Source organism: Chiroxiphia lanceolata, chromosome 14 (assembly GCF_009829145.1).
Source record: "Chiroxiphia lanceolata isolate bChiLan1 chromosome 14, bChiLan1.pri, whole genome shotgun sequence".
Classification (NCBI taxonomy): domain Eukaryota; kingdom Metazoa; phylum Chordata; class Aves; order Passeriformes; family Pipridae; genus Chiroxiphia; species Chiroxiphia lanceolata.
In genome coordinates, this window is record NC_045650.1 from 777,181 (window position 1) to 804,104 (window position 26,924).

General features: G+C 45.7%; 1 protein-coding gene and 1 long non-coding RNA gene across 3 annotated transcripts in view; one reads left to right on the top strand and one right to left on the bottom strand.

The window, feature by feature from the left end:
* Nucleotides 1–981, bottom strand: part of LOC116793750 (ligand of Numb protein X 2-like) — a 29,933-nt gene extending 28,952 nt beyond the window's left edge. Inside the window, 1 exon segment of the mRNA XM_032701819.1 lies at nucleotides 762–981. The gene's annotated coding sequence lies outside the window, so the exon portion shown is untranslated.
* On the top strand, nucleotides 807–26,769 carry LOC116793752. Of its 2 annotated transcripts, none has more exons than XR_004359583.1 (8): nucleotides 807–944; nucleotides 2,190–2,291; nucleotides 2,386–2,424; nucleotides 2,962–3,052; nucleotides 5,928–5,996; nucleotides 18,118–18,255; nucleotides 21,284–21,465; nucleotides 26,626–26,769. It is a non-coding gene; the product is annotated as an uncharacterized LOC116793752 (long non-coding RNA). The 2 variants fall into 2 exon arrangements; XR_004359584.1 differs by lacking the exon at nucleotides 807–944 and adding an exon at nucleotides 1,126–1,395.
* Nucleotides 26,770–26,924: the final 155 nt, after the last annotated feature.

Here is a 26,924-nt window from a genome sequence, read left to right on the forward strand (position 1 = left end):
AGCCAGAGCGGGATCACCCTCTCACAGCACGGCCTCACCCCGCTTTACACCCCTCATAAAAAACTTCCAAATAGAAATCTTTCCACATATATGGTAACTCTTAAACACAGGTTAAACTTCACCCTGTCCAGAGCATTACCTCATATTTATCACCACCTGTACCTCCTACCTTTAAGGCATTTCCAAAAGGTCCACCATCCTCACCTTGCAGTGCTTTGCCTGTTATCTCAACTTCTATTTATAGGCTATTTTTCCTGCATTAATTACCAGTAAACCCGCCGACTCGGCCCCTCTCCGTCTCCCGGCAAAGACACTTTGCCCCACAGGCTCCCTCTGACCCCCGGCAAGAGGGGTCCCGCACAGGACCGAGCGCTGCTGGGCGGCAGGGCCGAGCTCCGAGGAGCCAAACCCTGGACTCGGAACCCTCCTGGGAGGGCCGGGCGGGACCTGCCGCCCTCGGCTGTTTCGCAGCCGCCTGCAGGGACCCCGCGGCCCCTCGTGTCCCCTCAACCCCCCCGAGGGGACCCCCGCGCTCCTCAGCCCCAGTGGGACCTCCACGTCCCCTCAGGGGACCTCGAGTCCCCCCAACACTCCACGTCCCCTCAGGGGACCCTCGTGTCCCCTCAACACTCCACGTCCCCTCAGGGGACCCTCGTGTCCCCTCAACCCCAGCAGGACACCCGCTCCCCTCAGCCCCGGTGAGATCTCCCCGCCCTCAGCCTGGCGGGACCCCCGCGTCCCTCCCACACCCCCCCGCTCACCTGCGGCCACTGGGGCTGGGAAAGGGCTCTCTCGCCCCCGGGAAGGGCAGTGAGGAGGCGCGGGGAGCCCAGCGCCAGCCCGGCCTGCGACGGCGGCGAGCGCGGCGCCTCCAACAAGTTTCCGGGCGGGGAAGAAAGTCGAAACCTACGTGAGAGAAGGAGGAGGACAGCGCAGCCGCCCAGGTGTCGCCCGCCCGCCCGGCGCGGCTCTGCCCTCCCCTTCCCTCACACCGCCACGCTCTCCTCCGCCGCCGCCCCCCGGGCCGCCCACACACCCGCCAGCCATGGCCCGACCCGCCAGAGGGCGCCGGGGGCGCGGGGCATGGCCCGGGTCTCGGCTGCCACCGCCCTCAGGGCACTCCCGCCGCCCTCGGGGCACTCCCGCCGCCCTCGGGGCATTCCCGCTCCCCTCGGGGCATTCCCGCTCCCCTCGGGGCATTCCCGCTCCCCTCGGGGCATTCCTGCTTTCCTGAGAGCACTCCCGCCGCCCTCAGGGTATTCCAGCCGCCCTGAGGGCATTCCCGCTGCCTTCGGGACACTCCTGCTCCCCTCAGGGCATTCCCACTCTCCTCAGGCTTTTCCCGCTCCCCTCAGAAGTGTTCCCGTTCCCCTCACAACACTCTGCTCCAACCAGGTAATTCCTACTCCCCTCAGGGTGATTCCCACCAGGCTGACAGGGCGATTCCCACCACCCTCAGAGGAATCCCTCTCCCTTCGGGACATTCCCGCTCCCCTCAGGTGAATCCTGCTCCCCTCATAACATTCCAACTGCCCTCAGGGGATTGACTGCTCCCCTCAGAGGAACCTCACTCCCCTCAGGAGTGTTTCCATTTCCCTCAGGGCGCTATCGCTGCCATCAGGGCATTCCCGCTCCCCTCAGGGTATTTCCACTCCTCTCAGGTCAATTCTGCTGCCCTGAGGGCATTCCCTGTCCCCTTGGGGCAATCCCACTCCCCTGAGGCTGTTCCCTGTTCCCTTGCTGCCTGGGGTGATTCTGCTCAGCCTCCTGCCCTGTGAAGTGTAGAAGGCTCTTTCCTTCTACCAGTGTTCTTAGGTCTCTGCCCTGGGAAAAAAAACCTGTAAAATAGAATATAGAGAGTAAGCCTAGTGCTGTTCTGAGTGCAAGGAGCACATAGTAGCTCAGCTGGCTGAAAACCCACAGAATTTGGGGGGAAATTATTTTTGTCCTTACATTCTGCCCATTCTTCTAGGCAATAAATGGAAGTACTGGCAATTGGGAAGGATTCTGCTGCATTTAATTTGTTGTCAAGGCAAACCGTAAAAGTTTAGGAAATGAGTGAGCCCATTGCCAGCCCTGGTGCTGTGGGGCCATGGGGCACCTCGTGATGCTTTTTAAGAGCCAGGGAGGGGACGGCACTGGATACAAGGGAGTGCTGATTTGCCTGTTGTTTCTATAAACTCTAACAGGTCCAGGTTCCAGTGTTCACATTGAGGCAGCTCCCTGTAACTCTCATGCTTCAAAACAGTGGGGTTTAAAAGTTCTCAAGCTATGTTAGCACTACACCCAAGGTAGGAATTCCTCCCAAAGGAAGAGACCAATCCCCCAAAATTCACCCCATCATATTTTTTGGGTTATAATTGCCTTCTCTGATTCATCACACAGCCTTGGAAAAGCCCTTTCTGCAGATGAGAACATTCTGAGGTAAAGAGGATGATGTTTCAGCCAATAAAGAAAAAAAAATGTACTTTAAACCATCATCTAGAGGAGGATCTAAGAAGGAAATCTTTGTACACTAAGAGTATGTGTGGAACTAGCACAGACCTGTCTGCATTTGATCATTTGGGAATGTCCCAAAGTTGCTGATACAGACCTAAATGGAGAGAGAAGTGCTTTCTGTGCCCTGAAAACACCTTCTCTGCTTCAGCAGGGCTGGGGATTTGTGTTATTCAAGAATATTCAGGAAATGTTGGTACAGAGAGAAGAGATCATCTTTTATTTGGGGACTGGAACTAGATGATGTTTAAGGTCCTTTCCAATGTAAACCATTCTATGATTTTATTTCAGTTTATCCATTGTGTGCTAAATTTCCCATGTAATCTGTAATTCTGTCTGTTTCCTGGTTTTGTCTGTGGAAGTGTCCCAAGGAGGGGCTGTGAGCTGTGCTTGTCAGTGAGTGAGGGAGACTGTAGGAGATGCACCACCAAAAATGCAACAAGGCCCTTTCTCCTTTTCATTTAGACCATTTTTGGAAACCCACTGGAACTGAGGCACACCAGCAATCCATCTTTGCTCTGCAAGATCCATGTTACCACAGGACCTGAAGTGTCAGGTATTGACTGAGAACTGTGATCCGCTTGTGCAAACCCATCGATTTTGCTTAGACTAAATGAAATGTTTGATAGTATTTCCTCTGAAGCACCAAGGCTGACGAGAATGGATAACATCTATTAAACATTCTGAATGAAAAATATTTTAGGAATAAGGCTGGAAGTGCATTGCCAGCTCAGAAACGAGCACGAGAGCCTGGTGCAGAGACATCAGGCTGTGTCTGCACTGGCAGCCAACCTCACACCACAGCCTGGATTCACTAAGCCAGAACTCATTGATATTGAATAGTCTTGTGTGTAAACAGGCATAGGCTTAAGCTGAGCTCTGTGGAGCTGGAGGTCTCCTGAGGGGAGAGGTTTAAACCTTAGCACAGAAGCACTCTTCTCCACGCAGCCTGCAGCTCCTCGGTGAGGACAGGAAACGCGTGGGTGAACTTGGGGCATCAGAGACAAACCCTGGGGGAATTCCTTTAAAATTAGGAATTCTGTCTAGTTAGCACTCGCTGGAGATCTTTATCCTGTGTGCTGACCTGTTTTTCTGAATGGACAGTGTGTCCATCAATAATTAAGATATGGTGAAAGTTTATTGTATAAGTATGCTGGAATTTTGGTTTGGTTTTGCAATAAAGGAATGGCACTGAGTCATGGTTACTAAATGGATTCATGGACACTGTTCTCCTGCAGAGCAAACACAAATGTAAGGAACTGAAATTAATTTCTGTTTTAGTCCAGGCAAAAGCAGCCATGTTGTAAATAAGGCTGTGGCTTGATGACACAAAGCCTTTGCTCTATTAGTGATTCCTACTTACTCCTCGTTCCTTCCTTGTAACACAGCACGCCAGCCCTCAGCTGTGTGGGTGCACTGGGAACCACATTGGGACACTGAAAAATGAACCAGGTGAGAATCTTTATAAAGATATTTTATGTAAAATACATAAACACTTTTAAAATAGATGTATGCATTTTTAAAGCCAGATAGATCAGTTCCCCAGTCTGGTTTCTAATTCAGAGGTGGAATGGATGGATGAGATTCTTCCCTGCTGGTACAGAAGGAAGCAGTCACAAGAGCGAAGTGGTTAAATATGAGCCTGATCCTGGTGAAAAAGGATCCCAAACCAGAGCTGAATATTCAGTGTGAAAAGCATAGACGGATTTCTCCACTGGATTGTTGTGCTAGCAGTTATGTTGTGCAAATCTGCATGGCACTTTCAGATATAAACATTTTGCTTGGAAAACATCTCAACGTTTGGGGAGAAACAGTTTCTGGGGTAACTCTCAAATGGTAGCTTTGATTAACCTTATGTTGGTGAGAATCTCTGTCAGCTGTGTCTTCTCTCACAAAGCCCCCACTCTTATGGTCTTCACCCTATCGATTTTGAAACAACAAAATTCTTCTGCAGAACTCTAGGAGTTTTTATTTACTTGCAGTTCTGCTGAATTACTCGTGTAGCCTTTGCTAACTGAAAAGACACTGTGACAAAGTACAGCAATCTCAGTTCGAGCTTTTGTCGGCTCTAACTGATGATAATTTCCTGCATGTGATTTGTACAGTAACCACTGTGTGAGGAAAGATTATGAGCCACAGACCTGTGCAATGCATGTGCCAGGATTAAAATGCTGCTTTCTGACAAACAGAATCAAAAGTATCGAATAAATACATGTGGCTGTTTACAGAATATTAAAATAATTTTTATTTCACATGAAGATTTAGAAAGCTTTTTTTTTTTTTGTAAAATAGGAAAAAGGAACATAAAATTCATTAAGCAAACAACAGAAAAAATAACAGCAGGGAAATTGAATGAGAAAGCAAAATCACATCACACAAAGGTTTACAGATTAGTTTAATCCCATTGATGTTGCATAAAACTTGGTAACTGTGTGTGTTGCTGTGGTCCTCTTGTGGGAAGGTGTAAGGAATATATGACTGCACAGTATTAATTTGGGAGTCAACTTTGATGTTTCATCACAAACAAACCTAAATTCCCAACCCACACCAAGAATGTAAACACAATTAGAAAAAAAATCCCACAAACAAGGAGAGAGTCATCCCAGGAATTTATGATTAAATGGCCTGGAATCTCCCTTTTGTGGAAAGCAGAGCAATGGAAGCACACGTGCATGAAGACACAGGGGATTCTGGTAAATCCAAGGCCCAAAGCACATTGTTTGCATCCATTCTGCCAGATTCTACAGCACTTTTGTTGCTTTGGCAGTGTTTTGTTGTGTTTGCTGCAAATTATTGCTACCTGTGCACTACATACTGTATATTTGTAGGAAGCAGTCAGAGTCCCAGGGTTTGGAATTTGTCTGTGGGAGCAACCAGAATATTAAGAAATATAGTATAAGAATCTTGCATGTGTTAGTAATGATTTAGGACTGTTTTACATTATCTTTCCTTGTGGTGTTTTACTAACAGTAGTCAGTTATTAATGATGTTGGAGTACTTTATTTAATGGATCTGTAGAATGTTTTCATTACATGTAAACAGATTGATTCCCTTCTTCCAGAAAAGTGTCTGTTGGCAGAAAGAGGGCATCTGGCTTTTCTTAGGAGGAGAATAACCCATCTGACTTTTTACAGTGGAGCAGATATGATAATATAAGAGGGGGAAAAAAGGTACATGAAGCAAATCACTTTCCTGGTTTGCTGTCGTGAATCATAGTGATGGCTTTTCCTAATTTTTAAATTACACTGTTGAAATGTTGCCGCTGCTTTGTAACCAACTCAGCTTTCTTTGTATCATAATGCTTCTGTTGCAGGATTTTAAATGAGAAGGCGGGAATATATCACCTCCCAAGAAAGATACTGTAGCAATAGATAAAATAACATTCCATTGTGTCAGCTTCGGGTCCCACTGAATTTTCTGTTATTTTACAGCACTGGACTTGATCTTCAGTGATGCTCAGCCCAAATGCCTTCACTCCCCTCCCTTCTTGAAGAAAAGAGGTAAGGTACCACCAAGATTCTAGCAATTATTTCTATATAGCAAGTGTGATGTTCAATTTACTTTATAGCCTTTAATTGCAACACTGTTCTCTTAGTTGAAACTGATAACAGATACTAAGTAGATTTGATCCAATTCAGCAATATAATCAGTTTAGTACTGTGCCTGGGAGGTACTGCTGCTCTCTAATACAGACTATGAAGCAAATAATGTGCCTCTGCAGGGTTTAGAATTTGACCTCCAGCCACCTTTGTTCTGTTAACTGTTTAAAAACAAACCTGACTCTCCACCGTCTGTGTTTATGAGCAGACGCTCCTTGGGCAGGGACGCCAGAGGAAAGGGCTGTGTTTGTCAAGGGGTATTATCCTGCCCCGACAGGAAACACTTCCCCTTGAAGTCCCAAGGGGACTGTGCAGCCTGCTGCAGTCTTCCTGGAGAAGCAGGAGGCACGGGAAGTCTGCAGCAGCAAACTCCCTGTCACAAGGTTTGGGAGCAGCAGCGAGGAGTGCGGGACACAGAGCAGAGTGAGCTATTTCTGGAGCATGTTCGGGTCTTGTCCATTCATTATTTCAACATAATAGATGAAGCACCTTTATTTCTACAACATAAGTGTAAAATACTCGGTAGAGGTGAGCTTGGGGGTTTTAATCACGTTTCGTTTGGAATCGTTGCTAGAGGATAATCTTTGGACAGTCATAGGGCCAGTTTCCTTCCAGCCTCCTTGGGAATGCAAGAGCTGCTTGCATTCTGCATGGCCACACAGTGTTCTTTGCTGGGACAGCATCTACATTTGGAAAACTAAAGCAGAGAGCCCCTTGGTTCACACCACTACAACTTCTTCCAAGTCCTTTTCGAGAGCAGGATCTTCCAAAGTGTCTCTTTTTGGTGATATTTCATCCAGTCACACACCTGGATCCAAGAAATGTCTGCGGCAGTCCTATAGCCATCACTGAGGGGACAGTGCTTTTTGACAGCTCTGCAAAGAATGTCAAAGGATAAAAATGAAGATCCCAAAACTCATAAAAACTGACAGGTTCCTTTCATCAGTTCTCCATCAAGAGCTTGCTGCAAGCCCTTCAGAACAGCAGGTGCCAAAGCAATTGAAATTTGCATGTAGAAAATATCTCCATAGGGAACTCTGCTTTGTTACCTGATTTTCACCCACTTCTGGAATGGAAGAGACTCACGTCCATTAATTTAATAGTATTTAACACCATCATGCAAGAGTGAAGAAACATCTCAACATTAAGACGTTAGAGAGGCAAAATGTACTAAGACACCTTGACATTTCTTTCTCACCAGAGTTTTTGGTTACTAAAATTGCCCTAGAACACATCTGGTATTTACAAATCAATTTTTAATAACAGTAATATGCATCCCAAAGGAATGAAAAGAAGAATGTGAGATGGCTGCAAGTCTCATCAAGCTCTAACGTAGCTCTGGAGCCATACTAGTTAAACGTACTTTTCTTCAAAACTCTGTTCAGGTAAAGTGACATATTTCTAGTGAGACTGTTCAGTCTCCACCAAGAAAACGACATGTCCTGAGGAAAAACAAGATCCATCCGAAGTAATTGCTGTGTGCTGCAGCTGGAGCTCTGTTTCCAAAAAATAGCTAAATATAAACATTCCTGAGTGAATGGGTTGGAAGCCAAGACTGCCCTGCAGCACAGACACCCACTAAATAGGATTACCTATGAACAAGCTAATCCACAGGAATTCATTCTGCCCCAGCACTGAGAAGGAGATCAGGAAAAGAAGCAATACAGCTGCTTAAAGTACAACTATATAATTAATAGGACTTCTCTGGAAATGCCTTTCTGGCATCTGGTATGAGTTATTTCCCACATTCCTCAACCAAGCTACTCCATACCCCAATGCAGAGGTTACATTTGTTTAGCTGTCAGTCAGGAACTCTGCACACATCCCCGGGGACCTGCAGCTCTGGCTGTTTTCTTCTGCTTGTTGCAGTGCCACTGGAGGTGATGTGAGAAGGAGACACACAGCTTCATGATTGTGTCCCAGATTCCAGCCTGGAAAGGACACCACAACCCCAACTCTAGGACTTCCAATGATCTTTGTACTTGTGCATCACTTCTGGTTTTTTAGGTGCACTCTAGAATAGAAATCTAAAGTGTCACAGCAATAATACAGCTGTGAAAAAAAGAATAAACCTTTCCTAGGAATACTTTATTTTTAAAAATAATTCTGCCTCCACTTGGAACTGGGTTTTGGCAGACCCACGTGTTAAGAGTTCAATGCTTCTGCAACATGTACTTTAGGCTCTTTCCTGGAGAAATTCTGCAGAGTTGCCTCCTTAAATTCTGGACCAGATGCTTCATATTTTCTGAGAGCTTTCATGGATGTATTACGTGAGTTTCTTGACCATAATTATGGATCTTTGCAGTAATGACAGTCCTCTGTGCTTCCCCATTAAGGTGAATTCAGATGCAAGGAATGGTGATAAGTCCAGTAAAAAAACCCCAAAGGTACCTGCATTTGACACAGGATATTCCAACACTAATTCTCTTCCAGATAGTTCTCTCCCAGAACACTCAAGTCGTCAGGAAACCGTTTTGTGCTTGTGTATACTGATGGTGTTTTATGGGCTTATCCTGTCAAACAATGTGAGAGCCCTGAGAGACTTAGAGCCTGCCTTGAATTTAAACTATGCTTAGGGAGAACGACCTTGTTAAATACATTCTGGAGGGGAGTTAATGTAAGAAAACACACCTTTTCCATACAATGTTAGCAAAACTGCTGCTAGGCCAGGTGAGTTTAGACTATGAATAATTTATCTGGCTCAAGTTAAGACTCTGCAGGCTGAAAATAATAAGAGAGTTTTGGGTAAGACGTGTTTCCCTCCAGCCCAGTCATCCCTACTTGTATGAGCTTCAAATACTAAGAGAAGAAAAATATTGTTACTAGAAAATGGGGGAATTTGACCTAGATATGAAACAGTTTCTTTCAGAAATAGAATATCTCTGTGACTCCAGTTTAGATATTTAAGATCCACCTTCGCCTGAAGAGCCTTCATCTATGTTTCAACCACCAAGTTTCTATGATGGACCTGACTGAATATGTCATCTGATATATCCTGGTGTGCCTTCTGACAGGAAGGGAGCTAATATGAAGTCTATTCAACTATCAAGACCAAAAATCTCACTTCTAGTATTATCCTTTTTACATTTTTTTTGAAGATCCAATGGTCAAGTAATGATCCTTATACACTAAAAACAAATAATAAAAATAACAAACAAAAAAACCCCACCAAAAAAAACAACCAACAAAAAGCCAAACCCACAAATTCTACATCCCTGCTTGAGTGAGGGATGTCCAAACTACTCATCTGCATCCCAGGGCGTACCTAGTTAAGGAGAATTTTGTGAACTGTGAGACAGAAATATATCCCCAAAAACGAATCACCAAAACAGTATTTCCATCTGGCTGCTCCATCTCCTGGATCCAGCAATTCTCTCCTGTGGCTGACAATGCTTTTCTTTGGGTTTTGCAGCTCACAGGACACCTTTTGATTTCTGGTCTAACTCCATTCCACATTTTCCATGGAAGTTCCCCTCTGCTGCTGAGTCCAGTAGCAAATTTGCCTTCTTTACTCATAACACCTGCTCCTTCTTAGTTTTACCTACTCATCAAAAGCAGTTTGCAGATATCAATGTGCAGATTTGCCTCCTGGCAGACTCACAGTTTACAATTCATGTTGCTGACTTAGAAACTGAGGCACAGAATTCAGTCCCTACAGCCCAACAAAGAACCTGTTCAGTAGAACTCAGGGAGCTGCTTTTATTCTTATTTACATCAGCTGCTCTATGTCTATTCTTTTGTTAATTGTGGAAATTTATTCAGCACTGTCTTGCTTTCTACAAAAGGGAAGGCTTCCTGAGTGCATTAATTTGCTGCTTGGGAGAGGAAGGCTGGTGTGTGGAATTTTTTGAGGAGTCTGCCAGATAAGGCCCCAAGTCCAAGCCAGACTTGCTATATTCATCTCTGATACAACTCTCAATTGCAGCAGTGATGTTACAGAAGCAGTTAATTTGGTGCTTAGGGTCCAAAGCAAGGTAAAGGCAACTTGATACTCGGTAATTTTGTATTATGATACATTGGTCAGGAAATTTCACTTTTAAAAGGCTATTTTGCAAGTACATCACAAGAAAACTCCTTTTCCTTGGTGTCAAGATGTTGCTTCCATGTCTCTTGGCACAGAGCAGTGTGTATTCGTCATGTTGTTGCAATCTAGAGTAAAGCTTGGGTCAGGTCAGATAATAATAAAATAAAAATCAGGGCCCAGCTGTATTAATTATGGTTACCTGTCTGTGCACAAACAAAAATGCTGATCCCAACACACACTGTGCACTCCAGCAGTGCCTCTGCAAACAGGGTGTTCTCTGCCTGCCCAAAGCAACACTGCAAGTGTGGGCAGGGAGTTAAGGAGCAGGTAAAATACCTGTCCTTGTTTGACACCAAACTCAGGGGGAAAAGAGTTCTCGAGCCCTTGCCCTGTGTGGTCAGACTACAACAAATTAAGATGAGGTTACTCTGAACATCAGAGCTTAAGTCCAACTGAGGAATAGACCATGTGATAGTTGAAGCATGAACTGTTCTTCCTGCTCTCTGCTCTCAAGCTGGTTTTACTTAAAACAAAACAAAACAAAAACTCCTCAATGTCTAATTCTCCTTTTCTCTGAGGAATGGCTGGTTTTTTGGGCCTTTCCCTGGCTACTTCTAGCTCAGCATGTGCCGTTGTGGTGGAGAATGAGCCCTGCTCAAACCCCAGGTTTTGAAGTGGTTTCACTGTTCAGCAAAGATATTTGTGGGTTTTTTTCCATATCAATTAATGCCTACAAGCACAGTAGGTGAAGTGCTTATATCCTGCTGTTTATGTTCCAATCCTGCACTGCTGTGAGCACACACACTGATAATATCACTTACTCTTGGACTTGTATTCCTTCACCTGTAACATTTTAGTTACAGAAACATAAAAAATCCATGATGACAGTTCCAGCAATCAGCTGCTTTGGAATAGTTGTGACCTTCTTGTCCTGGCAGACCGAAGGTTAAAGAGCATCTTTTTGGAAACAGGTTATAAATCATTGTCTTTGGCAGCATTTTCAGTTGGATTGATGTTCCTTTCCTTGCTCCATCAGGGCTGCTCCTAAGGAAGCTCTTTAGTGACAGGGTGAGCAGCTCCAGGCACCCCTTCATTCTTTGTTTATTCCTGAAGGTCCCCTGCTGTCCCCAGTTCTGTCCCCAACCCAGTGGCACTGGGATAGTAAAGTAGGAGTACCCTCTGCTGGCATGTTTTGTTCTGGGCTCCATCCCACAGCTCTCCAGTCTGCCTCTATTAACGCAGAGTTCATTACCCACTTATTTCCATAGACCCATTTGAGAAATTTATTCCAGCAAAAAATTTTATTCTTAAGTTATTTATGATGAAAAGCTATTTTATTCCTTCATTTCTCTTCATTTATATATACATATATATATAAAATTTTATTGCATGAGTTCAAATGTTTGGTGACATCTACATTATGAAAGAAGCCATTCACAATAACATCAGGGTTCAGACCTAGAATACTGTTAGGGGTAGATTTGCCTTCAGAAGCATTTTTATACTTTAATAAGTTTTCCTATCCTACCTAAATTTTGTATTTTTCATCATAGTGTAACACACATAAGTTACTGTAAGTAATGTCTTTCCCTGCTTGGTGTTTAGGTCCTTGACTTAAATATTTTCTCCAGCAATATTTTGTCCAATCTTGGACAAAACATTCTATAATTCATTTTTAAATACTGATACTCTTGATCTCATACATGTTACATGGAATGCTGATATTTCCAGGGATCACAGATCAACAGGAAGAGTCTTGAGGAAGAATCTGACAATAGAAATCTAAGGGGAATAAGTTTTGTCTTCTTTTCTACCAAGAAAGTAAATAAGAAAGAAAAATTTTTCTTCTGGGGAAACAACTGGGAGGAAAAGATTACCTTGGGCTAGAGGTAATATTTGGCTGCTGGATCCAGACCTTGTTCTGCCACTCTTAGGTGGAATTCCAAGAGCAGACTCTGGGATCTGGGCCCTTTGGGGAGTCTTGAATCCAATGGACATTTAGCACAGCTGGGAGAAAGGAGGAACTGCAGATGGAGATTAGAAATGCCCTTCAGGCAAGGAAGGAGGAGACAGATTGTGCCGATTGTGGTTTGCCCATGGCTGTTCTGACCATTCTCCCTCATTAAAGGTTCAGAACATCTTTAGGAAAGAACAGCTCAAGTTCCCTCTGGCCCCCAGTTTTCCTGCTGTGTTTAACTTGCCTGCTGTCCACACATCTCTGGCACAGAGGAACCAACTGCCTTCTCTGGGACCTCTCACAGAGGTTTTTAGGCTGCTTTATAAATGAGCAGCTGTTGGACATTGATGGAAACCCACATAAAAGCATGGTAGTTGCTCTTAAAGCTTCTTTAATCACCAGTGTCTAAAGCAAAACCTGGTACCTCTGGTTTCCATAAAACTTCAGACCCATCTAGAACAATAAAGCTCTCACTGAGCAAGCAACACAGAAGAGATGAGGAAATAACACATTAGGCTGTACACAAAACAGTAAATTAATGTATTTATCTTATGTGTTTATCTCAAATAGTCCTCTGGAGGTCTGAAACAAAAGAGAGGTGCTTGAGAGGTGTCAGACCTTTGGGACTCATTCCACAGCTCCACCACTGCACCCATCTATTGGGTAACAGCTGGGCTGCAGAGAAAAACAGCACAGCTCCATTTCCTCTCCTGTCCTTGACACTCGGGGGATCTCTGATGACTTGGCACGGCCCTGCTTGAATGTGTCACCTCGTGAGACAGCAGTTCTTGGGGACAACACCTTCCAGAGGCACTTGCACCAAAGAGGAATTCAGTTCTGCACGTCGGTGTTTCTCCTGATTAGTGTTGGCTGCGAACGCTAAGCCACAGCTTTGCAGTTTACACTGCAGCCCCAAACCCCCAATTCTGACAAAAAAAACCATTTCAAAATGCTTTGACATCTGCTTTTCCGCAGAAATGGGAGCTGCTTTCTGTTCCTGATAGCTCTGTCAATCTGTGACAGGTAGCTGTGAAATACCTGGTGCTTTACAAGTCCGACACAGTTGTAAGTTTGCAAGTCTGAAGCCGTGTGATCACTGCAGGTAGAGAAGTCTGTTAAACTAATAGACTTGGATTTCATTTCTGGGAGGGAGGTTGTACAGTTTGGATTGCTTTGCCTTGCTGCTCTGATTCCTATGGAGAGCCAGACATAAGTACAGCTCACCTCAGCCTCTTTCTTATTTCTTGAATTAAAAACCGTAGTGAAGTTGCAGATTTTTGACTCGAGATCATCGGGCTCCTTTTCTCGGGTCTTCAGATCTGAATGATTTGTTTCCAAGAGGCTTTATCTGTCTTTAACGGTGCTTTGTAAACGGAGTGGCCGGATCCAGCTGAGATCAAAAGGTTCCCGTCAGATTACGGGAGGGGGGTAAATAGCTCTGCCGAGACCCCTCTCAGAACTCAGATACAGAGCTGTGGCATTAGCAAAGCAGACATGGGACTTCCCCTCTCCAACCATAACTACTGTCCTTTTCACACTCCAACAGAAACCTTGTACCGTGTTACGATGCTGATATCCAGTATCCCGCTGTCATTTATGCTGGATAATTGCAAACTGCATGGAGAACGTACATCTGAAGCACAGCAAATAGAAATGGAAAATATCCGTTAAGGTATTGGTCCAATAACGCATTTGTTAGGGGGTCATCAGAAGAGGGTAGGAAAAAAAATTGGTGCTTCTTGACTTGACACTTCCTAAAACCTTCTTTCATTTCCATCTTCCTCCTCATCCTCCCCAAAACAACCCTCACATCAAAGTGCTTGGCTGCAAAAATTTGCAATCTTGAAATACAATTCCACGATTGTTACATCTCCATCCCCAAAAGTCTAACGGAGTCAACTAAGCTGTTTCCTAAGGATCTGCAGTCCCCTTAAAGCAAATGAATGGTGCAGATGTTCAGCAAATTTAGGGATTGGGACAACCTGCACTTTCCCGTTCCACAGTGCAGTGTCAACAGCACAGCCAATATTTATCGTTCGTTCTCAGCTATCAAAGGACAGGCACCAATATTTGCCCAACTTTTTTGATGACTGGCAACCTTTGGATGCTCTGTATAAATTAGCTCTAAATAGCTTATTTTGCTGGGATGTGGTGATTGAAATCCGTGTACCTGCTGGCACAGCGTCTAGGGGACTCACATGATCGGTCCTGCATTCCAGGTTATTCACGGAGGCTGCAGCCGGGAGACAGCGCGTGTGTGTCTGGGAGAGGGTGGGGTGGAATATTCATGCCATTGGAACACTCACGTTGTTACTTAACAACTCCATTAACCTCGTGTCACAAGTCATGACCTTGTGCTGACCCTGGCGGGCAAAGCAGCGCAGCTCTGAAGTACAGAACATGAAAGTGCGAGAAGGAAGGAGCAGAGGAGGAGCAAAGCTCAGCTCTCCGTGGAAGGGACTTGCCGCTCAAAGCGCCGAACAAAGGCTGTGCACGGGCCATCCCGCCCAGGCGCTCACTGCCAGGGATTGCCAGCGGAGCCTTCCGCAGAGCTCCGGACTGACACGGCCTGTCAGCCGGGAGAGTCCCTGTCGCGGACAGAGCAGAGGGGAGAGCCCCAGAGCACACGGACCGGAACTTTACATCTTCTGCTCCGGTCCCTCTGCTCTGCAGCACAGCCCTGGAGGCACAAGTGCTGCGTTCTGAGCTGAGCCTGGAACCTCATCTCACCTCGATTTCAAAAACTGGGGGAAGGAGAAAACTTCACTAACCAAAGATGCTTTTCCCGTAGCTTTTTGTCCCAGGAGTCTTTTTGACATCAGTGGTGAGATGGTCACAAGCCCAACTAATGTCAGCATCAGGAAATGGGCAAAGTGACCCCAGCTTTAAGTGAGAAGGAAGAAGGTGGGATCTGATTGGCTAGGATGGAAGGGCGACAGGAATTGTTTGGCAGAGTAACAACTGTTGCAAAAGTTCTGTGGGACCTGTAAAAAGGTACTTTGAAGGCAGGCTGGGAGTGTCGGTGAGAGCTGTGGAGAGGTGATGAGAAATTCCTCTCGGTGAAGAGCATCAACTCACAGAAGCTCAGGCAAAGTGCTTTTTTCTTCCTCTTATTTTCCATCAGAGTAGCAACACAAGTGGTGACACCTGAGGATGGACAGGGTGGTCAATGACCATGTGAGGAATTAGTCACATGTTGTGCTGAGCACATATTTTGGTCAGAGCAGCTCAGCGCTCGAGGAACTCTGACCTGTGTGACTGAGGGCTTGGTTACTGTTTGCCCTCTCCAGAAAACACCAGGACAGGATGTTTCTGAGGAATTTCCATAAAGAGCCTTTCTAAAATCACTTACTTCAAAAAGAGGCCCTTGGTACAAGCAGAGATTGGCTTCTGTTCTGAAGTTTGAGGTTTATGAAATTGGTGTTTCTCTTTAATTTTCCAGGAGTAAATAATTACAGGTTTGACATCCGCAAGCTTTTAGTATGATGAGTCACACCTCCAGCTATGAGATGGTTCATAAAATTCTCACTAGCACCAAAAATAACAAACACTAGGTTATTTTTGCTTTCTTCCTGGATTTGCACCCTTTAGGGTTCCAGGGTTTGGGTTTTCTCCTTTGGCTGTCTAAAGTGAGCTCCTTATTGCGAAGCCTGTGCACAGCAAATTCCAGGAGTGAGGTCATCTAGAGGAGCTGGACAACTCTCAAGAATTGCAACAAAATCCTGACAACAAGCAAAGGAGGTCTGGCATGAAATCCTACCCAGTGCCCGTGTGCCAGCCCAGGAGGTGCCCCAATGTATGAAGTGCTGTGTTTGTATCTCCTGTTTGATCTCCAGGAGCACCAGAGAGCCCTTCCCAGCTGACAAGAGCCAGGCCAGGCCAGCTGTGCCACGGACCCTCCTACTTCCTGCTGCCGATCCTGCTCGAGGCTCAGGGCTGCTGGCCCAGCTCTCCCTGTTTACATGTTTCCAAATTCAAGGAGGAAAAGCGAATATCAAACAGGCCTGGCCCTTTTGAAGTGGCTAAAGGATGCTATCGGGTCCAGGGGTGTGCTGTGCCTTTGAGGCTTGTTGTCTTTGCCTGGTCTCTCTGTGCAGGCCTTTAAGGAGCCATTCCACCCTTCAAAGGGCCTTTAAGGAGCCATTCCATCCCAATCCCAACGGACCAGCCCTGGCAGGCTGGTCCAGTGCCAGTGCCAGGGCTGGGTGTCCTGTGTCGAAAGTCTTTGCTGGGAGGTTTTCAGACGTGGAAGTTTCTTTATTCTTTTGCAATAAATAATTGGACTGAAATTAGTTACTATCAACAGGAAGAAAATAAGGGACTTAGTTTGGTTTTTAAGGGAGGAGGTTTTGTCCCTCAGCACTGAGCTTCCTTTTTAATGTCAGCTGGAAAGGTTTGGAGCCCTTTTCTCATACTCACACACGAGTAAGTGATGGTCTTAAAATGCATCCTACTCCTTTTCTCAGCTTCAGCTCTCTAACCAGGAGCTCGCTGTGGCTTTGGCTGGATCCTCGAATCATTGTGTGCTCCTGCTCTCTCCTGGTCAGAGGCTGGAATTGCTACTTGAGCACATAAGTCGTGTTGGAAGGAGAAACTCAAAGCACTTGGGATTTCTTGTGGCTTATTTTAGGACTATCTCGCTTTGCCAAATCTTTTATAAGATTATAAAAAATCTTTTATAAGGGAAAGAAGGGCTTTTGCTAATTAGAAAGCAGCGAGGAAAATAAAATTTTGAAACTCCAAATTCTTAAAGTAAGTGACAGTTTTGAATATCAATATTAGAAAAACACAATGAAAAAAATTGCAATTCATTACTAAGAGCTTTTTTAAATCCAGGATCCGATTCTCTTTATAGGTTTGAGTCTTTTTATAGGTTTCCAAGAACTAGAATAAAAGCAGCTCAGACATAGAACCACAGAATAATTTAGGTTGGAAAAGACCCTCTAAATCATTAAGTCCAGCACTGCCAGGGCCACCACTAACCCATGTCCCCAGGTGCCACATCTACATGTCTTTTAAATCCCTCCAGAGATGGGGACTTCCCTGGGAACCTCTTCTCCTGCATCTGACACAAAAAGTCTGAAAATGAAAACAATCAACAATGTCTCTTGAGAGGGGAAAAAAACCCAAACAAAGGTTTTAAGTTTCATTTTCATCTTTTGCTTTTTGCTATAAAAATACAAAAAGTATCAATTCTGTTTCTGTAAGTAATTTTAGATATTTTTATTTTCTAGCAGCTCCTTAACAACTATTTTTGTTTGTAGGTCAATTAGTTGTGCCCTGAATGGAAAGTAGCAGGAATTTGCACTTTTATAGCGTTGTAGTCGGTGAATCCAGGTAACCATGAGAGCAGCAGGGTTGAAGTTTAGAAGAGATGGATTGTTTAGTACCTGGGCTTTACTCTTACTGTGAGCAGCCTTTTGGCTCCTACAAGATCTTCTTTGAATTGCCAGATGTCCTGGAGACCCCTGAAAAGTTCAGGGTACAGCAACAGGGGGAAAACATCTTTGTCCTCTGCTAAATCATTTCCACATCCCTTTCCTTGCTAGTAAGGGTTTCCTCTGTTGTTAACAATCTCTGTTGGTACCACTGGGATGATTTTCATGTAGGAACAACCTCACAAAGGTTTGGACACCTGGTGATTGCACAGAGTGTCTCCAACAGATGAGACTCAGACATCAAAATGGTCAGCAATGTGAACGAGGTGGTTATGTTCGGGTATGGTTTGTTCTTACACTTTGCTGTGTGATGTTTAGGAAGAGAGGCTGGAAGCAGCCAGAGATGTTCTGGCCAATCTTCCCCAGATGATACAGAGTATATTGAATCCTGCAAAAAAACATCTCCTCCACATTGTGAGATTTTGTACTTGATTAGTTATAAAGAATGGGCAGAGATTAGAGACTAATCTTTGATTGGATGCCTTTTAAGGGGGCAAAAATGTTGTGTGATTTTTTTTTTCCCTTGTAAGTATTGGCTTATACCAAAATATTCTCCTTCCCTATCTACCGTAATTTGTTTTAAAGTTGTTATCCTGGTCTTAGGGACATGGTGATAATTTCCATGGCAACACAGAAAGATTCCAGAAACAGAGATTTCTGACTAAATATATGAAGGTTGTTGAAAAGCACAACTGCAAGAATTCTCCCTACTCAGTGGGAATAACAGACAGAAGAGTTAAGGTATGTGATCTCATCTTTGGAAACCAAAATGTTCTTTACGTTGTGTTGATTTACTTCATGTGGGATGTTTTTAAAATTGGTGAACAAGCATCTCTCCAAACCATAGCAATTTGCCCTTGATGTGCTGATGCCCAAAGCCTTGCTGGGTGTCAGGTCTTAAACTGGTCCTGATTCCACATGTAAATTCACAGAACTAACTCCCACAGAACCCAGGCTTTGTGACCAGGTGGCTGCAAAGAACTGAAACCCTTCTAACCCCCCATTTGAGCCAAGTGTAAAGCTGTGCTTGGATCGCACCCGCAGTTTAAACCTCACATTTGGGAACGTCCCAAAGCAGAGTCCCTGCTCCTGAGCTGCCACTGCCCGTGCTGGCTGAGGTACCTCTGCTGGAGCACCCAGCTCTCAGCGTCACATGGGTTTCCCCCTGCTTTATAGGGGCTTTCTGGAATTCCAACCACCACTCCCTGTGACAGGAACACCTCCACTGTGCTCCAGGTGTTCTGGGACAGGATCCTTCAGCAGGTAGCAGTTTACAAAGACAATAAGTCCCTGTGCCTTGCCCAGGGGTGGCACCAGGGCCAATGACATGCAGCTCCATGTTGGGGAAGGAGTTACTTTGGAATAGTTTATGGATTTAGAAAAGCCCTCGCTGGAAGTGATGTTGATTATCCCAGGGTCCTGCACCCACCCTGACAGTGGCTAACAGTTTCCTAATTTATGCTAATAGCTTCCCCAGTCAGATGGGGATGGTTGGCCCTTCACACTGCCCTGCTCTTTATTGTGGTTCCCCTCCAGCGATCACCAAACAATGCAATTTAACCTGGGCGTTGTTCCTGGGAGAAAGCTGCCCACTCCTGTCTTTCTACTGCCTCCATAAATGCTCCCTTCGCATGGCAAATAATGCAAATCAGGGCTGAATTTTTGCCTTCCCTAATTGCAAAGCTGGTTACTCCTCTGTGTAAACAAGCTGATGGTGTTTTGTTTGCTGACAGAAAAAAAAAAAGAATTGGGCCAGTTTATATTTGGCAATGTTTGGGGTTTTGTGGGTGGCTCATGGGCTAAGCCTGATGGAGACATTTGGTTTCTATTGAATGTTGGAAAATAACAAGATTTGGAGAAAAAATCCTGAATCTTCTTGGTGTGAAGTGTTTGGCTGGGCTCTGATCCCCTGATTTTTCTGCTGTTGCATTAATAAAACCTGAAGTAGCAAATGAAAACAGATTAATTGCATACTGTCATCCAGCAGCTTTGGTTCTGTTTTCCAAAATTTTCTGTAGCTACTCACATCTCTAAAAGGCTGTAAAGTGCCACAGTGCTCTATCGGTGTGTAGTGGTTTGGACCTTTGTTTTCCCCCAGAGGATAAGAAAAGTGGTAGACCCCAAGGGGTGGAAATCCCTGGAAGTTTTGAAATTCTGTCCAATGAGCGCTCCTGCAAAAAATGTAAACATACCACAACCAAACGGAAGAGAAGAGTTGTAGTTTGAGGTTAGAAGAAGGTGGCCATGTTGTGAGCCACGAGGAAGGGGCTCTGAGCCCCACAGGGGGGCTTTGGCCCCCAGCCCCAGCTGGGGCCTGTGGGGACCTGGAACAGCATAATGCTGGGCTAGGTGCCTATAGTTATACCGGGAGATGTTTTTCTCCATGGGCGCAGAGCAGCAGCCAGCACTGACCGGAAGAAACGGTTGGCAGAGAGCCAGAAGAGATAAGAACTGAACCGAAGAAGCAACAAAGACATGCAGCACCAGAGAAGGGACTCCTGGAAGGAGACCTGAGGGAAAGAGAGTCAGCAGCTGAGTTCTACAGAGTTCTTGGGGGTAAGAACTGATACCAGACCCCCCAAAACTCCTTTGAGACCTCCTGGAAGGAGGAAGTTGATAGACTCTTACTTGAAAGAGCCTTGAAGTGCAATATGCACTGCAGAGAGGAGCTGAGAAGCTCGGACGTCCTGAGAACTCAGCCAGGACGGAATGTGGGAGGTTGGCCTTGAGGGCCCTCCCTTGCTGCAAGCTACAAAGAAGCTCGCAGCCTGAGACAGGGCACAGAGGCCCTGCAAGGAGCTTGAATCTCCTGGAGATACCAGACCGTCACGAAGACCCCCCTGCGTCTTCGTGATATGACGTGGTGAAACGACCTTTGTCTGGGGTTACGAAGTCCACGGAAGACCCCTCATTGGAGAGATGAGTGGCGGAGGGGGATACCCCCTCGTGTGTGCTGGCAGAGATCCAGCTATCAGCTGCTACAAGAAACAGAAGAGAGAGAGAGAGCCTGCTGCCTTAGAAGATGCTGCTGCTTAGTGACTGCTACTCTGAAGAAGCTGCTGCTCTGAGGGACTGGAAGGGATCTGTCCTTCTTTCCCTCCTGGACTTTTATTTGGAGGGGAGAAGAGATCTGATCCATTGTAATACTTATGTCATGGTAGAGATAGTTGTAGTCGTGTGTATAATGTATTGTAGTATTTATTTGTATAGTCATTGTAATATATTCCCTTTCCCCCACTTTGAGTCTGGTTGTGTTTTGTCTGGAAAGACCCATCTCACATTGGGTTGAGATGTGGGAGGGGGGATGGAGCTAGGGAATTGGATTTTGGGCTATCTCAAACCATGACACGGTGGAATTCCATATATCTCACCTTTCCTTCTAGAGGTAGAAATAATTCCAAAGGTGGAGGAAAAGGGGACTTTGCATTTATGTTTTTCTGTGTCAAGTCTTGCATCCTGAGGAAGTCCAGAACTGCGTATCCTTGGATATGGCAGCATCCAGGGACACCACTCCTGTGTCTCCAGCACAGCACAAGATAATGCTTGGGTTTGGGGCTTGGGGGAAAAAACAGCTGGAAAGGGTGGAGGCATGTGCTGCACTAGGGGAAGTCCTGGATTCTCCTGAATCAGTTCCCAGCCTTTCCTTGTTTATCCTGGTGTGCCTCAGGTTGCTCTGTTCCCTCTAATCAGACTTTCCACAGAGTTCCTTTGGTGGTGTCTGTCACATTCCAGGGAATTGTTCAGTCAGAGACACTCATTTTCCCTGAAGCCTCTGTGTGTGTGACAATGCTGGTACCACCTGTAAAGTCCTGGGATTCCCATATCCTGGTTATCCCAGACATGCACAGGGATGGGAACTGGGCATCGTCTCTACTTGGGTGTTTCAGAACTGATCCAAAGAGAAACCTCTGGATGGACAACTGCTAAAGAGAATGTGACTCGGGGAAAAAGGTGATCCATCTTTTCTTACAACAGACTTGCAAACTGAATCAGCTTCCCGGATTTGCAGTGATCCAAAGGACATTGGCTTAGCCTCATGACTCCTTTTCATTCCATAATAGCCTGTGGGATTTAGTGATAAGGAACTGTCACTAAAGACTTGTCATCCTGAGCCAAAAATCTGTTCACAAGAAGTGACTCCTGCCAAAGACTTGGTTCTCTAAAGCCTCGGACTTTGGTCTCCAAGTGTTGTGGAATGTCATGGGCTCTAAATGCAGGAGGAAAACCATATTTGCAAGCAGAGTTTTCACTTGGTTCTATCAGTGGGGACACTGAGTAGTATAAATAAAGGAATTCAAGAACAGACTGTATTTAGCTCTAATTAAAGGGCAGTCTCAAAATTTGCTGGATTAAGTAAATAGTGTATTAGCTCTGTCTGTCACAGCCATGGACAGAGCAGTCCATTTGGAAGCTGAGTGATTTCCTGGAGGCACATAAAAAGTGTGTTTTACGTGGTATTTTACCACACAGAATTTGGGATGAGCAAACTGCTACTTATGCCCTGATTTAAGTGCCTGTTGCTCCTGTGCAGTTTGGGGTGGTTCTCTGTGGTGGCAGGGATTGCCCCTCAGGGACTGCAGTTACACAGCTCCCGGAAGCACTGGGCTGAGAGCAAGGGAAAACTTTGGGAGCAGTTTGAGGAAGTTACACCCCCAGCTGACTTTGCCCCTGCTGTCTCAAAACAAGAGACTCTGAAATACAGGGTGATTCGATAGAAAAAAACCCCCAGAAATATGATGCAGTTGTACCCCTGGCACTGCTACTGTGGCAAATCATTGGTGCAGCCTTGGCTGAGGGGTTTTGTGCCACTGAAAGAGCCCCTGGGGGCTTTGGTGCCCAGCCTTGGACCGTCCAATGTTAGGGGTGTTATTTGTCCCACTTGTGTTAATCAAAGAGATAAAGGTAAGCCTTAAAATATGTGGGCTAATCTGATCGTATCAAGCCTATTTCAGATGAAAATTTAATTAAAAATGTGTAATCTCTTCATTAAAGGAACTAACAAGACCTCTCATTATGCATTCACAGTAGAAGTTCAGGCTGACGCAAGAAAACCTCTAGTAACATGAAGGGAGAGTTCATCTGTCCACACAAGATATTTGTCAGGCATTTGCCACACCAGAGATTTGTCCAGACTCTCCTTACAGGATCTTTTAGACAAGATTTTTCTATTGTAAAAGGTTAATATATATGGTGTCTCCATATTAGGGAAAAATAGGCTCTCCTCTGAGGCACAATTCATCTCACCCTGGCAGAGATATATCCAGATGTCCAGGATAAGACAAAGTGTGCCCTTCAAGTGCTCATTTCTCCTAGCTGTAGAGAGAAGTTGGAAAACCAGCCTTCAGCCATATTTCTGTGTGCTCTGCAGACAGAGCTCCTGACACTAATTTGGGCTGTGCACCCCTCAGGAGTGCCAGCAGACAATTCAACTCTTTACCTGTTAACAAGTACAGAACATTCTCCCTGTGGTTGTCTTTAATGCAGACGAATAATTTCAACCAAGTGGTACAGCCTTAGACATAACTCAGGGAACTTTCATGACTTATGTATGGCTGTAGTGTCACCCAGGAAAAGACAGAGGAGGCAATTAAAAATTCGGGACAAATCCAAGGAATTCAGTAAGAAAACCCCCAGTGGCATTCCTGAGTCTAATTGCTTTGCCGTATTTTCCCTGTAATTTATGGCACTCTGTCCAAGCATTAACCATCCTGGCAGTGTTCCAGCAGGCTGACAGGATACATGTTAAAACCCAGTCAGCCTTCCAAAGAGATGAAGTTTCTCCCTCCTCATTCCTCCCTTCCTTTCCCTGTTGTATCTTCAAAAGGAGAAGGCCCAGTGGTAACTCCAAGCTGAGAACTGAGACTTTTCACAGCCTGGTCACATCTCTGCTCCGTGAAGTGCTCAGTCCTCCAGAGATTTGGTCAAAGTCTTCATTTTAAAGTGAGGAAACAAGGATTTTTTTGAGGGAAATGTATTCTCCCTGGCTCTGGAACTTGTCAGTGCCAGGTTCTAAGCCAAGACTTCTATCAAACATGGCTGGTGTCCCTTGCTGTCTGCATTACCACTGTTCTGTGGGAATGGTGGTGCTTCATTTCCCCAGCTCAGGGGTGATCTTGTGTGATCTCCTACATGTTACAACAGACAACCGCAGATACAGAGGGTCACCTCCAAGGCCTTCAGAGAGCAGGTCATGAGGTGTGATGTGCCAAGGGCTGCAGATGGAGGGTAAGTCCTGCTCTGTTCAGCTGGAGCAGAGGAGACTGAGGGGAGACCTCAGTGCAGTTCCAACTGCCTGGGCAGGGGCAGAGGAGGGGCAGGGACTGAGCTCTGCTCTGGGGAGATCAGGGACAGCACCCAGGGAATGGCTGGAGCTGTGTCAGGGCAGGCTCAGGTTGGATCTCAGGGAAAGGTTCTTCCCCCAGAGGCCGGTTGGGCACTGCCCAGGCTCCCCAGGGCAGTGGGCACAGCCCCAAGGCTGCCAGAGCTCCAGGAGGGTTTGGATGATCCTCTGGGGCACAGGGGGTGACTCTTGGGGATGGGCCTGTGCAGGGCTGAGGGTGGGACTCGATGATCTTTGTGGGTCCCTTCCAACTCAGCACATTTCAGGATTCTGTGATAACAGAACCATTAGTGTGGAAATACAGGGGTGGTCCATGGAAGGTCCATCCATGCACACCTCCCTGACGTGACCAAGGGCAGTGTGAGCTCCCAGTGCCCACACACACTAGGCACACACTGACAGGCTCCTACATGGATAGTTCAGTCAGATCAGGAGAGAAAAATGATAAATGAGTGGTTTAAAAGTGTGGCTAAACAGAGCTCCTCTTCCTGCACCAGGATGTACAAAACTACTGTGGGGAGCCTTGCTGATGGAGAGCTGGGATACACAATAAATCTCTAGAGTCTGGAAGCAAGTAGGCTCACAGTTTGTAAGCAGGAACATCTTTGGTTACCAGTAGGTGTCATTGCAGGTTTGTGGACACTGGGCCCAGCACTTGTGACATGGCCACAGCCATGGCCAGGCTTCCTGGAACTCCACCTGCTCCTGTGGAGAGAGACCAGCTCCTCATTCCCACACCCCTGGGAGTTCAGGGCCCTTTCTTCAGTAATTCCTGCTCAGCGTTTTTCCTTAGCTCACACATTCTCTTCAGCACTGCAATGGCTGTGTAGGAAGTAGCTGTGTTTCTTCTGGGCACACTTTCCACAAGTCCAAAGAGGGCACCTTTAGAAGGCCTGGGTCTACAGTGGAAATGCCATTTTGCCAACATTTCCAAGTCCACTGAGCAAATCTGAGATTTCAAAGATGTCCAGATGTATTTGACTGAGACTTGAATTAGAAAAATGACCTTTTTACTGTTGCCACATTGTTCTTTGGGTGGTTCAGTTCTCTGCCTCCATTCCCAGGAGAGTGTAGGATGTTTGTGTCAGCACCACAGAGACAAACAAGCAGCTTGTGGGGCAGCAACAAGAGCATGGAGGCTGCAGTGGGGGCACGGGGACTGTGTGTGTAACCCTACCCAAACATCCACCCCCCAAGCTCACATTTCCATGTGCAGCCTGCTCTGCCATGTGGATAGAAACCCACATTGTATGGATCTTTGGTGGTCATAGGTACAAACACACAGTCCCAGCTCCAGCCTCCTCTGGTGGGACAGGTTTCCTGCCCTCAGTGACTCTTCTGTCTCACCTCTGTGGGTGACTGGGGCTGTGGGAGGGCTCAGAGAAGGGCTCAGGCAGCCTGGAAGTGCCTTTGCTCAAATTCCTTTGCCAACACATCCTCAGGTCACATTCCCTGTTCCACAGCTGCAGCCCACTGAGATCCACACTGCTTCTGGAACACACCTTGGCCTTTCTCTTCCTGTGCTGCTTCTGACTGATTAGAGAAGAAATCCTTGTTCTCAGTCCCAAGGAACTTGTTCCTGCATCCTATTCCCATGGTCCAATTCCCCACAGGAATGCCATTCTTCCTGAGGCCACTCTGATCCTCCTGGATGTTAATGGTGCCTCCCAGCTCCACATCATCAGCAACTTTGACTCTGTGTTCTGACAGCTGGTGCCAGGGTTGTTCCCAGAAATATTTTACAAGGTTGGTTGCAGGTCTGATTCTTCAGAAATGCGATTAAATGGCCCATTCCAGCCCAATCCTGCTCAGTCCTTTATGCTACCATTTATTTTTTAAAGAGCGTTCTATGTACAGCAAAATTCTTACACCAAGCCTTGTCTTCTGTGGTTTAACTACTGATGCCTCAGCTGATATTCTGCCAAATCCTACCCTGCTGTCCACATAGCCCAGAGCAATGACATGTCCATGGACATCTGGCGAACTGAATCCTCTCTCCTTAAATCCCCAGGTGCTTATTGGGATGCCTGAGTAGGGGTAGCTAAAGCACATGGTTTGGGACCTCAGGAGTGGAATATGTTGGCCCTGAAATCTGGAATAAAGAACACCCCTCCCTGCTGCCACTCACAAGTGGCACAACACTGCCCTGAGTTTTCAGTGCCACAGAACTGCCTCCATGGAGTGTGTGGAGAGGATGTTAAAGCAATGAGGCACAAATGGAGAATCGAGAATAATAATTTATTGTAGAATATATTAACCAGATTCCCAATGCTCAGGTTTGTGGGCTGTAGAGACCTGTCAGCCATAACCACATGACTGCCATGCACCTACCCAGCATGTTCAGGGGGAATTTTGGAAAGGACGGTGTGGTTCTGCAGGGTAACTACAGGTCTTTTCTCCTGTCCTTGTAAGCCCCCAGTGATCTGGGAACCACAGCTCTAGCTCTAGGCAGTGTTCAAACTCCTTTGTTCCATTCTTAGAACTGGGATTAAAGTATCTTCCTTAAAAGAGGCTAGAATTTCAAGGCAAAAATTTATTCAACAAGGTGATCCACTGAAATCAAATGAAAAATCTGATGCATGCAGAAGTACTGGTAATAGGAGAACAGGTTTACAATGGCAAGGCTCTCTATTTTTTGCTCTATAATGGCTTGAAATACTATGGTACTAAATTTATGTCTTTAAAATTTTTGGACTTCATAAAACTCACATAATGGACTAAGCCAAGCGGCTCCTTAGAGTTCATTTTATTTCCTGCTCTTTTCTTTACAGGTAGGGATGATATCTTTATTCGGGCATCTGGACTTGTTGCAACACTGAGAGGTAAATTAGGCATAAATAGTCAGAAGAGCACTCAGAGATCTGGATATTTGTGTAGCTGCCATCAGCATCAGAAACAACAGTAAAGCAAAGGGAGGGAAACACACCAAAGAAGGAACATAACCATAAACCTGAATTTAAATAGTATGGCCTAAATTTTCCGTGATTGGTTTCATCAATCACTCCCTAGTAGCTTTTATGCCCTGCTAAATGACAGCACAGGGAGTTCTGTTTGTTTTGATGTGACAGCT